Here is a 13,581-nt window from a genome sequence, read left to right as displayed (position 1 = left end):
CTAACGAGGGTTGGTGGGCACCAACTCCTCGCACCCAATGCAGAGAGAGAGGCGGATGGAACCGTTTTACCTTTACCATAACGAAGAGCCCATGGCACTAGTCCTGAAGATGCGAATACTGCTACATGTGGGGGGGGGGGTGCATGCCATGCAAACAAGGCTTCATCAGAGTTGGCAAAGGGACCTTTCCTACTAACAAACTAATGGCAAAGCATCTCCCCTGCCCATTGACTCCGTTCCAAATTAAAAGCCTCCTGACCACGTGACCCTTAGCCCTGATGGGGTCCAGGCGACAGCTGGAGGCTCCTGACTCGGAAGGCTTCGGCGCTCTCCGCCTCCTCCTCCCTTTTGCGTAGGAGGGGCGGGGGCGGCTCCCCCTCCCTCCAGGCCCCTCCCACGGCGCCCTGCTTAAGGGCCGGGGTCCGAGCGCCCTTAAAGGGACAGGCTGTGGAAGAGGACCTTGGTGGGACGCCAAGCTCTTGGCTGGGGAGCAGGGAAGAGCGTGGGCTCGAGGCGCGGCGGGTAGCAGAGCATGGCAGGAGCGGCGGGAAGAAGGAGGGGAGGTGGGCAGCCGAAGGGCACAGGCGAGCTCCTGCCGGCTGGAGCTTGGGGAGAAGAAGGGAGGCAGCGGCGGCTGAGCGTCGGGGGAGCGCGGGCGGGCTCCTCCGGCCACTCCGCCGATTAGCTCGCAGGTGTGTTCCGCGCGGGGATCCGTCTGGCTTCTCCCGGCCGGTCCAACCCTGGCTGCGTGCTGGGGGCTTTAGAGCCGACGAGGCACCCTCTGCCTCTTCGGGCCGCCTATGGGCGCCGCACGTGGGGACACCTCGGTCTTCCGACGGCGCCGCTTCTTTAAAGGAGAGGTTGCCCTGCGCGTCCTTTCTGGGGAAGGGGCGCGATCGAGAGGCGGACCGAGGCCACCGGGCGAGCGGAGGCCAGGGCCACTCGCCCGCTTCCCGCCCCGAGCGCCCTCCCTCTCCCTAAACTGGGAGCGGTGCCCGCGCAGACGGAGCGAGGCAGCTTTAATCGGAGCCACCTGTCCCCCTCCTGGGACTCGCTGGCCCAGCGCCTAGGCGCCAAGTTGCAGGAGGGTTCAGGCCGGGTTAGAGGGGAGGGGAGGGGATGGCAGCCCGGGCGGCCCCGCGCGCACGGAAGGACATCTGCCCGGTCTTTGTGCCAGCGCCCTGCGCAGCCTTGCTGCTGTCTAAGATCCTCTCCGCCGTCCCGCCCGCCTCCTCCTCCTCCTCCTCCTCCTCCTCGGCCGCGGAGATGGAGAAGAGCCGCGGAGGGCGATGAAGCGGGCGGGAAGGAGGCACTTGCTGGCATCCCGGGCGCGCGGCCGTCTCGCCTCCTCCAAGGGCGACCCTCGACGGAGGGCAAGTCCTCCGCCTTGCTAGCCGGCTGCCCAAGTTGGATCTCGCCACCTCCCTCGCTCCAAAGCCGTTGGGATCCCTCGGTCCCGTCCCCCCCGTCCCCACTCCTTGCAAGGATACGCTGGTGACCCCCGCCAGGCAGCCACGGAGAGCCCTTCGCGCCACTCGTCTGGCTCCGTGGTGGCGACAGGGAAGGCGGGAGAGGAGGCGCGGAAGAAGGAGCCGAGGGTCGCTTATGCCTCGCCCAGCCAGCCGCCAGAGGGTTGGCCAGCGGACAGGGGGGCCGACCCCCGACAGCACCCCCCTCTTCCCGAGACCGCGAGGAGCCCAGACGTGCCCCGGAGACCAGGGGATGCAGCCCTCCGCCGCCGCACTTGCCCTCTAGTAAGTAGCCCCGGTTTGTTTACTTCTCCCTCCGCCGCCGCCGCAGCAGCAACAGCGGCGTCTGGCTAGTAAGTAACCCGAGAGGCGCCCATCCCGCTGCTGCCACCTTGTCAATGTCACGCCTGGAGTTGTTCCTGGAGGGCTTTGCGCAGCGCCAAGTCCGTGGCGCTTTCCCCAAGTTCTGCACCCCCAAGGAAGAACTCGCCCCCCCTTCTAAAAACAACTCCCTTTCCTTGCTATCCCCCTCTCTCGCCTTCACTCTGAAAGCAGCTCCCATCCATCCACCCTCCGGGTTGTGTTGGGAACGTTTCCACGAAACACCAAGGTTGGCTTGGTTGGGAGGCAAGAGAGTTTGGTTGGTGTGTATGTGTGTGTGTGTGTGTTTTGGCGCTCGCTTTTTCTCCCCTCCCAAATCGCCGAGTGTCGGTATTTTTACATCCCCCCCACCCCCCTTCCAGCACCTTGCGTAACATCGCATCAGGCAGGACACTTTGCATTTATTTTTGGTTAATCCATATGCGACCTTTTTAAGCTGCATTTTTTTGCCTCGCTCCCTCCCTTCTTCCTTCTTGCGTGTCTGAGCCGGAGCCCGGCAGGGAGGGAGTCTTGTCCCGGTGACAAATGGTCCTCTCTCCCTCTCCCCCCCCCCTCCATGTTCCTCCTGGGCTTCTGGCATTTGTCTACAAACGATTAGGGTTCTAATTGGTATTGATAACGCTCTTCCTCCCTCCCGCCCCGTCTCCAACTGTTGCTGCGGGAGGAGCAAAGGGGAGAAAGGGGGAAATTACATAAGAATGCTATGAATAATACGGTTTCTACTAATAAGGCGGACATACATTAGAGCATCGGGGTCTTAGAGGAAAGGTAGCTGTTGGGAACGAAGTTTTTTTTTGGGTGTGTGTGGGGCGATTATTCATGTGCATCCGGAAGTTTGGGGGGGAGAGAGAGGGAGACCTTTTGGGGGTAGAGGAACAAAAAGTCAGACAGGATAATGGGGCAGAGTGTGGCATGTCATGGAAGTACCTTCCTCAGGGGAAGAATTACATCACCATCATCTTCTCCCCTCCTCAAGTATCCTTGGAAGCGCTACAGAAGTAGATTCTCCTGAATCTCTCCCCCTGTTCCTTTTTCTCCTTCTGTTCTGTAATCTCAGTTTTCCACTTTGTCCTCTGTATATCAACAACGTGCACTATTCCCTGCTCTACCCAGTTCTAACTAACTTTCCTCCCTTCCTTTAGTTATATTCTCTTAAACTTGGCGGTGGGGTTGTTTCCTGGAATGGGATCATTATAATGCAAGTGATCCTTCTAGCCCAGCTAAAAGAAATCAGAATCTCAATCGTGGAGGAGGAGGGAAACCTGTGCTTCACTCCATCCTCAAATTTAGGATTTTTAAAAGCTTGTAGCTTTGCTTAGTGCGGTGCGGTGGTTAGATTATGGGGCTAGGACCTGGGAGACCAGGGTTCAAATCACAACCCAGCCAAGTTGGGCATCCTTGGGCCAGTCACTGTCTCTCAGCCTAACCTACTTAACAGGGTTGTTGTGAGGATAAAATAGAAAGGGGGGTAACCCCCTTGAGCTTATTTTCAACACATAACAGTAGTAAATAAACGAAATATAACTCTCACACAGATAACAGGTAGATTTAAACGTACAGATATTTTAAGGACTTTTCATTATCCACAAAATTAAGGGGAGTTAAAATAATTTCCACTGACAGTTGTGTGTGTTACCTGGCGATACGTTTTGGGAGGAGAGGAAGGTGATAGTAAAGTGAGGTTTATAAATAAGGCCGTTTTGTTCTCCATAACCACCTGCCATGACTTGATATGAGTGGCGAGAAAGAAACTGAATCTAAAATGAAATATTCTCCAGGTTGGTTGGATATATATATATTTAATGGGGGGGATCATACCATTAAAAAGAAAAGAAAAGAACAACAAATCATACCATCAAGTAAAAAACTGAAAACTGAAACCTTAACATGGGAGAAAAAAGCAGAGTTAAAACCTTCTTTCATATATTAAAGATGCATTAAAAGCTATGCAGAATCGGAATGTTTTCACCCGCAGCCTGAGCGCTGTCAGGGATGGGGTTAGTCTCACCGCCTTTGGAATTAGAAACTGGAAAACTCTGCTCCTACTGGAGGTGAAGAGGGGGCACCCAGGAGGTTCTCTTCTGCAAGCTCCATGGATATACAAGGGAAGGATCTGTTCAGTTTCCATTCATTTCCACTGGAACTCTTTGCTGCTGTTCTTGGGGTTTTCCTTCTTCTCTTCCACCTTTCTCTGTGTACTCTTTAGCAATCCACAATGTGCGTGTGTGTGTGTGTGTTGGCAAATGCAGCACCAACAAAATTCACTGTTTACGGCAGCACCAACAAAATACGGCTGCGACAGGTTTGCCTATGTATATTATAAAACAATATGCTTGAAAGGTGTTCCCTACAAACGGAGCTTTGCATGCAAAATGTTGGGAGCTGTGATAAGGTAGATGTTCTTCCTCTTCTTCCTCCTCCTGGGAAAGAGAAATACGCAGTACTGGGTTTGGAGGGCTTTCTCAAGAAGCCATCAGCCTTCACTTTCCTTGAGCTCCACAGAGGTGAAAATGTTGCCCTTCCATTGCCTCCAATAGCAAAAAATCTCTCTGACTTCAGGACCAAGGCCCAAATCTGCTCCCACATTTCGTAAGGTGGCGGTGGGGACATAGGCCAAGATTTGCTTCCACCTGAATTTATTCCCTGCACCCATGGCCTCTGCCTTGTTTGAAGAGGGAATGAAATGCCTTGGGGTTGACCACCCTCAGCATAGCAGCAGTGACTTCCCAATCCTTTCGGCTCATAATCTCCCTTTTAAATAATTTTCCTAAATAAGTACTTATGTGATGCTTATTTAGAGGGCTTTAGGAAATATGGATTAAAGAGGCTGTTTTTTCCTCCCTCTTTTTAATACATTTTTTAAAAGTACAGTCAGAGCAGGGGGTGGGGGGTGGGACTCTGTAGCATGCAGGAAAACTGGATAAGCAGGCAGGGAAGCAGGATCGAACCATCACCAACTGCTCTTCCTGCTCCGTATTTCCTGGGGAAAGAAGAGAGAAAGGCAGCATTGGTGGTGTTCTGTGTAGCCACAGCTTGAAATTGACAGAGGGAAAACATAGCACAGGAGTCTGTACTTGCTTACAACTCTCATTCTTGAAAGATTTCCTTGGGTCTTTCTCGTTCCCTTGTAGTTTGGCAAGACTTGGATCACTTGACACACCAGTAAAAAAAACCAAGTATATTTGAATTTAGCACATTCGGAGCCTCTTGGTCCCTTTTCCATCCATTCTGTGCTCTGGGTTGAAACAGCATCATCGTGGAGAGTCATCTCTGAGACACAGGGGTGATTGGAACTGCTTGATTCCAGCTGTAGCCTGAGATGGGTGCATCAAGCCTAGATAGTTACTGACTTTATACATTTCCTCAGTAGTTAATCTTTGGGTTCTGTTTTGCCGCATTCCCTTCGCCCCACAACAGGGAGGAATTTCTTACAATTCTGAATTGTTGGTCCTCTCTCAGCTCTTCATATCTGCCGTTCAAATTTACTGTCCACATTCTCCTGCCCTTGACATTACTGAAATGCTACTAAACATTTCAGGTCTCGGCCTTTGGAAGAGTTAAACAAACACAATTCTGTTTACGCTCACTAAGTGCCATCCTTGCAACAATCTCCAAATCACTTTAGCTCCAGACACTTGTGACTTCTTCAGCCTTCGTCACACTTTGCAGAGCTAGGCAGGGCTTTTTTTCCAGCCAAGACTTAATTTTGGCACCTCTCAGTGGGCGCCATTCCCATTATAAGAGAATAAGGGGGTGTTTATGGCGAGTTTCAGCACCTCCTTTTCTAGAAAAATAGCAGTCATCCTGTGTCAGTGGCGTGGTTCTGTCCCCAACAGAATGCTTCAGAGAAATTGCTCGTCTCGCAGCTCCTCTGTGAAATGGCTACGTTGCATGTAGGTTGTGTCAAGGGATCCCGATATAAATGCAGGGAGATGGACAAGTGAGTGGAAAGCTGGAGAAAGATCTAATTGGATTTATGGAAAGCAAACCAGTGAAACCTGATCACAACCACCCACCTGCAGCAATATTGTTGTGCTTGTGCTTCCTCTGTACAGTGGTACCTCAGGTTACAGACGCTTCAGGTTACAGAGTCTGCTAACCCAGAAATAGTACCTCGGGTTAAGAACTTTGCTTCAGGATGAGAACAGAAATTGCGCAGCGGCAGCGGGAGGCACCATTAGCTAAAGTGGTACCTCAGGTTAAGAACAGTTTCAGGTTAATAACAGACCTCCGGAATGAATTAAGTACTTAACCCGAGGTACCACTGTAGTTGAATATTGCACAGCTCCATGCAGGTAATTGTGACGGGACAATCTGGAAAAGATGTTGTGTCTATGTGGGCAGGTAGCTTTTTCACGGGTCTCGCAACTTCCTATTGCTGCTGCTGCTGTGCAATGCGTTGCAGCTGCCCATTGTTGTGTCAGTTAAACAGACCGGCACGCTAATGGAAATACCGTTTTTTACATGACCACCCCTTGGAAGATATTAATTCAGTTAATGACTTTTCTCTTTTGCAAACAGTGGAGGCTATCAGTGGGGGTAGTTTTTACTTGTTTTATGGTGTGTTTGTAAATTGCCTTGAGATGTGTGTAAAAGGCAATCAATCAATAAATAAATAAATGATGATGATAGATAAGAATAACAGAAGCCTTAGCTGGCAGTATCTGCAGCTGTTCACAAGTACTGAATATACTTTCCCACAAGTTCCCTCTGCATTTGCTTGATCAGGGATATTAACACATCAAAACGATTTTCACGTGAGAGAGGCGCTTCCCGCATGGAAGCTGCTTACATAATTCCTGTGAGTAGTTCATCAGCTGTGATGAATGCTTGGTGGCTATTTTGATACAGGTATGTTCAGCAGGAAGCCACAACTGACGGTGCAGTGGAATAGATGCATTGTCACATTCATATTTGACAAACTGCACATGGCACTCATAAAGTTTCCTAGGCAGAAGTGATCTCCATGTTAATACCTTTTTTCTGAATTGCCTTCGATCAGGAACCCCCAGCCTTTTGGGGCCTGGGAGACACATCTGAAATCGAAGAAACTGCCATGGGCACCTCAAAATACCCATTTTGCAGAAGGAAAACTGACTAATCAGGACACAAATGCCAAACAACAGGCAAACACCTATACTCCCAAAATAAAAAAGATAAAAAGCTGCCTCCCAAAAAGCATTCCCCCCAAACAAACAAAATACATATTTTAAAGTAAAAAATAATAAGGAGCAATGGAAACCTTGGTGGACACCAAGGGATGTCTGAGGGCACAATGGTGCCTATGAGTGCCATGCTGGGGACTATGGTCTTAAATCTTTATGTCCCATTCTCTTGGTATCTCTGCCAAGAAAATGTGTGGCAGGTGGTTACTGGGGACAGGGCCTTTTCAATGGTGGCACCCTAGCTATGGAATGCTGTCCTCATAGAGGCTTGCCTGGCATTCACTTTGTGGTCTTTTGGGCACCAGGTGAAAACTTCTTTTTATTTCTTTCACAGGTTTTTTAAATTTTAAAACCTGCTTGGAATATCTTCTGGTGTTGCTTGAGAGTAGTTCTCTACTAATTCTAATCTCTGCTGCTGGAGTTTTTATGCTTCAGCATTGTTGCTTTTTATTAGATGTCTTACCTGCCCTTCATCACAAGTTCCCAGGGCAAGCTGCAACAGTGTAAAACAACAACATTGGAATCAGCTAAATTGCTAAAACAATTAGAAGCATAGAGGGGTGCCCCAAAATACAGGTATATAGTGTGTCAAAGGCCAGGGCAGGAAATAGTATTATTATTATTATTATTATTATTATTATTATTATTATTATTACTATTCCACCCACCTGGCTGGGTTTCTCCAGCCACTCTGGGCAGCTTACAGCATATCTAAAAACATCAAGCATTAAAAATCTCACAATACAGGGCTGCCTTCAGATGTCTTCTAAAAGTTGTGTACTTCTTTATCTCCTTGACACCTAAAGGGAGGGCGTTCCACAGGGAGGGCGCCACTACCAAGAAGGTACATGTTTAGTATACAACTGAACTGATTTGCCTTAGTGTGTCACCTCAACCAGGCGTGAGGCCTGTCTCTGCCCCAGACAAGCCAATAATTATAACCAAGGTTTTGTTCACCATTTACAGCTTGTGGTCTGTCTGGAATGAGACAAACCTTGAGCCCAGGTTCAGATAACATTCAAAGCAAAACCATGGCTTTGCTTACAGGAGTGCAGCAACAGCAGTAGGATCAGAGGAACAGCAAAATGGCCACAATCTCCTCTCCAGCAGCTTGTGCATTTGTGCTAAGCCATGGTTTGGCTTCACATCACTTGTCTCTGACTGAATATGTCGTTGGACCCTGACTCTTAAGCAAATAACATTTTCTTGGCAAAGATGACTTCTCAGCAGAAAAGAGGCTTCTTTCACCTGTCCAGTTGGAGGAAGTAAAACTTCAGAATATTATCCTTGGCTAACTAGACTGCCTTTTAAGCAGGCAACAATTCTTATTTCAGGGCAGGTCTGTGTATGGAGCAGAATGAAGTGGCAGAGTCCTGCAGTTTTAGAAGTGACTGTACCACTCCAGTTTGCATAGGGTGGTGGTGGGGCAGTGGCGTAGCGTGGGTTGTCAGCACCCGGGGCAAGGCAAGTAATTTGCGCCCCCTAACCCGTGGATTTGCGCCCCCTAACCCTAACCCCCAGATGTTGCGCCCGGTGCGGCCGGCCCCCCCTGCACCCCCCACGCTATGCCACTGTGGTGGGGGACATGATTGGATGCCCGCATTTAGAAAGGAAGAAAGCAAAAGCCCCCGCAAGTTACTTTGCTATTTAAAACTGCCCTAGGAATAAGCTGGGCTGTGTAAACTTGATTTTTAAATTGTATATGGCGGGAGGGGCGGGACATTCACAAATGTACTCTGAAACAGTGCAATCACTTATACCATCTTGTTCTGCTGTACTTGTTGATTGAGCCTCATTCACACAACAGCTGTGTGTGCCTGCCTTGCATTTGTTTTCCTCCCCGACCCCCTTGGAATGAAGAACTGAGATTGTATGATTGACTCGCCTGTGGCTGATTTGTGATTTGAGCCCGGGCTGCAGATCCCAAGCCAGCTGCTGCCTTTACGTGATGGGTTTTGGAAATGCTGAGGAAGATGGATGCCCTGTGAAGTTGCGGGGGGGGGGGGGTTGGAGTTATTTCCATGAGCTGGGCTAGCCATGAGGACCCAGCGGTATGGATGCAACACTGATCACAACTGCTTCTCTGTATTAACTCTATCAGTTAGGTTCCCCTTTGTGCTTCTAATCTCAGAATGACAGGAAGACCTAATATTCCTATTGTATAAGAATCTCTGTGTGAAACTTAAATGGGCTACCACCCCCTGTGCCCACATGAGTGGGAGAGAGGATTATTCCATGCAGCAGGAAAATGTCTCAGCCTTTTCTCACTCCTTACAGAATGCTGTGATGTCACAGCATTCCGTAAGGACTGGGGCGAGGGATGTGACGTTCTCTTGTATGAATTGGTCCCGAGTCTTTTCTCCCACTTAGTAAGTGTTTTCTTGAGGGGTAAGACACATCCTACAAGAGAGGATGAATCCTTTTTCAGTTTTACCTCTCTTTCAAATCAGAACCAGTGAAGGCAGTGAAGGTCCTGTGCGGGTGCCTGGAGGCGGTTGGAGGATGGATGGCAGCTAATGGATTGAGGTTGAATCCTGACAAGACAGAAGTACTGTTCTTGGGGTACAGGGGGCGGGCTGGTGTGGAGGACTCCCTGGTCCTGAATGGGGCAACTGGTCCCCTGAAGGACCAGGTGCGCAGCCTGGGAGTCATTCTGGACTCACAGCTGTCCATGGAGGCGCAGGTCAATTCTGTATCCAGGGCAGCTGTGTACCAGCTCCATCTGATACACAGGCTAAGACCCTACCTGCCTGTGGACTGTCTCACCAGAGTGGTGCATGCTCTAGTTATCTCCCACTTGGACTACTGCAATGCACTCTACATGGGGGCTACCTTTGAAGGTGACCCGGAAACTACAATTAATCCAGAATGCAGCAGCTAGACTGGTGATGGGGGCAGCCGCCGAGACCATATAACACCAGTCTTGGAAGACCTTCATTGGCTCCCAGTATGTTTCCGAGCACAGTTCAAAGTGTTGCTGTTGACCTTTAAAGCCCTAAACAGCCTTGGCCCAGTATACCTGAAGGAGCGTCTCCACCCCCATCGTTCTGCCAGGATGCTGAGGTCCAATGCCGAGGGCCTTCTGGCGGTTCCCTCACTACGAGAAGCAAACCTACAGGGAACCAGGCAGAGGGCCTTCTCAGTAGTGTCACCCGCCCTGTGGAACCACCTCCCATCAGATGTCAAGGAAATAAACAATTACCTGACTTTTAGAAGACACCTGAAGGCAGCCCTGTTTAGGGAAGTTTTTACTGTGTGACATTTTAATGTATCTTTAATCTTTGTTGGAAGCAACCCAGAGTGGCGGGGGAAACCCAGCCAGATGGGCGGGGTACAAATAATAAATTATTATAATATCATTATTATTGTTGGTATCTATCTGTCTCAAGAGACCATGGAGAGCACCTCCAGGGATGAAGTCAAATCGCTGCATTACTACCAAAGTGACCTCCCCTAGGCACAAGCCTGGGCAGTGTGTCTGGAGGTCCTGGGCTGCCCAGACAACAAGACCCTCCTCTTGGCCTCACTGATGTGATTCAAAGGAAAGCAGGGCAATATGCTTGGCACCAGCTTGGCTGCATACAAGACACCATCAACCATCTTAGGGACTCCCCTCTGGATTTAGCCCTTTCTACTCCCAAAGATATCCTGCAAGGCAGCAGAGGTTTAGGATCCTAGATGGGCTACCTTTCCAGGCTGATGAACCCCATCTCTCCCTCATTTCTCTCTACAGCACATTCAGAAACCTCCTTCTTGACTGTTGGGTCCAGTATTGGTCTCATCCGCTCAATCTGCCACATCTTCGCAAGTCCCTAACTCGCTGAGGGTTTGAGACCCACTGGCTACCCTCACCTGGTTTAGCCAGTCAGTTGAAGCCATTTCCAGGGTGTGGCCACTGTCCTATACTGACAGCTTCTAGGAGCCACAGGTGAGAGCTGAGTACAGGGTGGGGTCCAAAGATGGACAAACCACCCGAGAAGGAGCACAACATGTCCCCCACTAGCAGTATTACACTTCCCCTAACACCCCCTACACTTTTTCAGTAGGGAGCCAGATTTGACTGGTGCTGCTGCGAGTTGGTTTGGGTTAGTTCGGTTTTGCCCAAACGACTGCAAAAAGAAATGTCCTCGTTTTGTCTGTTGTATGGACTAAGCCAGCCTTAAAGGTGGGGCCAAAGTGAGTAAAGGACGATGATTTGACTAGGGTCTGGAGTTTAGGTATGCTTGTTTACTTACACTCAGTGAAAGAATTGTCGTCTCTCTGCTGGTATATCAAAGGGAGAAAAACAGAGGGGGGGGCCTTGGTGCTTCTAGTGCTACTTTTGGTCCCATCTTTGTTCGAAAGGGGTTGTTGCTGATCGAAAGAAGTAGATCAGTTTGTGCCTTGCTACTAGTCAAGAGGACATAGGTGGCGCTGTGGTCTAAATCACAGAGCCTAGGGCTTGCCGATCAGAAGGTTGGCGGTTCGAATCCCCGTGATGGGTTGAGCTCCTGTTGCTCGGTCCCAGCTCCTGCCAACCTAGCAGTTCGAAAACACGTCAAAGTGCAAGTAGATAAATAGGTACCGCTCCGGCGGGAAGGTAAACGGCGTTTCCGTGCGCTGCTCTGGTTTGCCAGAAGCAGCTTAGTCATGCTGGCCACATGACCCGGAAGCTGTACGCCGGCTCCCTTGGCCAGTAAAGCGAGATGAGCGCCGCAACTCTAGAGTCATCCGCGACTGAACCTAATGGTCAGGGGCCCCTTTACCCTTTACCTTTATTAGTCAAGAGGGTAAGCGGGTCCTGCAATGAGACATTGCAGTGTGGTACACACCTGTTCAGGGTGCCAGACCACTTGCTCCATTCCATTCCTCCCTCTCCCCCAGCTTTCCATTACTAAGAATCCTGTGGTCGCTGAGCATGTTCTGTTCTCAGTGGTCCATCTTCCCCTCAGTAGTGGCAGGGTGGAGTTTCGGAGCTGCCCTCTTCGCACTACCAGTGCTGCATTTTACCTGGGATTAGGGTGGTGTGGTGGTGAGGTTGAGGCTGCACGGGTGCCCAGGTCTAGCCAAGTCTGTGTTCCTCCTGTCCGTGTGCCCACACAATCCTGACCTTGCAGCCACCCTGCCCATCTCCATCTAGCTCAGCTTCATTGATGATGGCAGTGTCGGGAGGGAGGTTCCGCAGTGCAGCCACACAAGCTGCTACTGCTTTCCTCTAAATGTATTTCATATTTCTCCAAACCCCGAGGCTTATCCCAGACATGCCGACACCTCTCTTCTGTTTCTCGGCAGTCCCATTTGGGCTGCATAGCTGATGGCGCTCGGCACTAGAGTTTGTTTTTTATGAGATTTATAAACCTGCCCATCACCAAATGGTCCCAGGACAGGGTGCATACATTATTAAAATCAAATTAAATGCAATCTAGGCAGAAACATACCCGCCATCTAAAACATTAAACCTACTGCAAGTGATGGACAAAGTTTGCCTGCTTTTGCTTGGGATGTCCTTAAACCGTGGAGTGTTGTCAGAACTTCAGGACCTCCCCTGAACTGGCCCAACAGAGAACTTTTCCAGGGGTTTATTAGACCAGGTGAATGTTGTGATCTCCATTATCTGCTTCTCACTTATCTGAACTTATTTATTATTCCATAGTCTATGTTGTCCATGAGCTCCTTATAAGTGTTGTTGCTACAACACTTCAAACGTTTCATATTCGCAAATTCTGGATGTCGTTCAGAATGTCTGGGTGTCAAGAGAACATTGTGTCAAGCAAGTGTTATTACCACACTTTCCAGTGCATTTCCCCATCACTTTCTTTATTGCTAAAAAGCCAGTTTAGGGCAGTGGGGTCTGTTACGCAAGAGCAGCAAATCAACTTTGAGTGTGCTTGTCTGGATTTTCTGCAATGTGATTGAATTCCCCTTGAGCCCAGCACCATCAGAACTGAAGAATTCAGAGCCATCAGTTTGTTTGGAGTTCCAAAAACAAACACACAACAAGCTCAAAGTCCTGCTACACAAACCAGGTTACTCTCCCCTTGCCAGCTTTCTTAATTTCAGGGGAAGTCACTTCATTGTTGCCACTGCTAAACATATGTGAATCAGAAATCCTAGCTGATCTACCTCAAATTACCCAGGGATCTACCACTAGATCATGATCTCCCTTCTGCCTATCCCTAGTCTACAGAACAGAAGATATATATACTGGTTAAGCAGTAATTCCTCTCCCTGTGGAATATTGGGGCTGGTAGTGTTCTGCAGGCGGGTATTTAGAACTTCTAATGGAATTTTTGCACACTGTGAATCCCAGGATTCTTTAGGAGGGGGCAGCTATCACAGTTCAGCTATCAATGGGCAGTTCAGCTAATATAAAGCCAATCTCTGTATGTAATGTAGATGTTGCCCGCAGGCTCGTGAAGGATGTCTCCCCAAGCTTTGCTTTTCATAATGCTCCTGAGGGGGAGAATTGGGGAAGGCACTTTCACAGATCAGGGGTGTCCCCTTTGAATAAGACAATGGGTGCTATTGAGATTCGGAGTGCCTGTGACATTGCGTTGCAAGCTCAAGGTGTTCCAACTGGGTGTGAA

At 49.6% G+C, this 13,581-nt stretch overlaps 1 protein-coding gene across 2 annotated transcripts in view; it reads left to right on the top strand.

The window, feature by feature from the left end:
* Positions 1 to 671: 671 nt before the first annotated feature.
* The window catches only part of GRIN2C (glutamate ionotropic receptor NMDA type subunit 2C), a 92,258-nt gene continuing 79,348 nt past the window's right edge, over positions 672 to 13,581 (top strand). Inside the window, exon 1 of one of the 2 annotated variants that reach the window (XM_081850682.1) lies at positions 672 to 692. The gene's annotated coding sequence lies outside the window, so the exon portion shown is untranslated. Of the gene's footprint in view, positions 693 to 722; positions 1,755 to 13,581 lie in introns of those variants that run through there. The other variant, XM_081850681.1, reaches the window with a different exon arrangement.

The sequence above is a fragment of the Podarcis erhardii genome (genome assembly GCF_964252035.2).
Source record: "Podarcis erhardii genome assembly, chromosome: 2".
Taxonomy (NCBI): Eukaryota; Metazoa; Chordata; class Lepidosauria; order Squamata; family Lacertidae; genus Podarcis; species Podarcis erhardii.
Note: the sequence above shows the minus strand (reverse complement) of the source record. Positions and strands in the feature narration are given on the sequence as shown.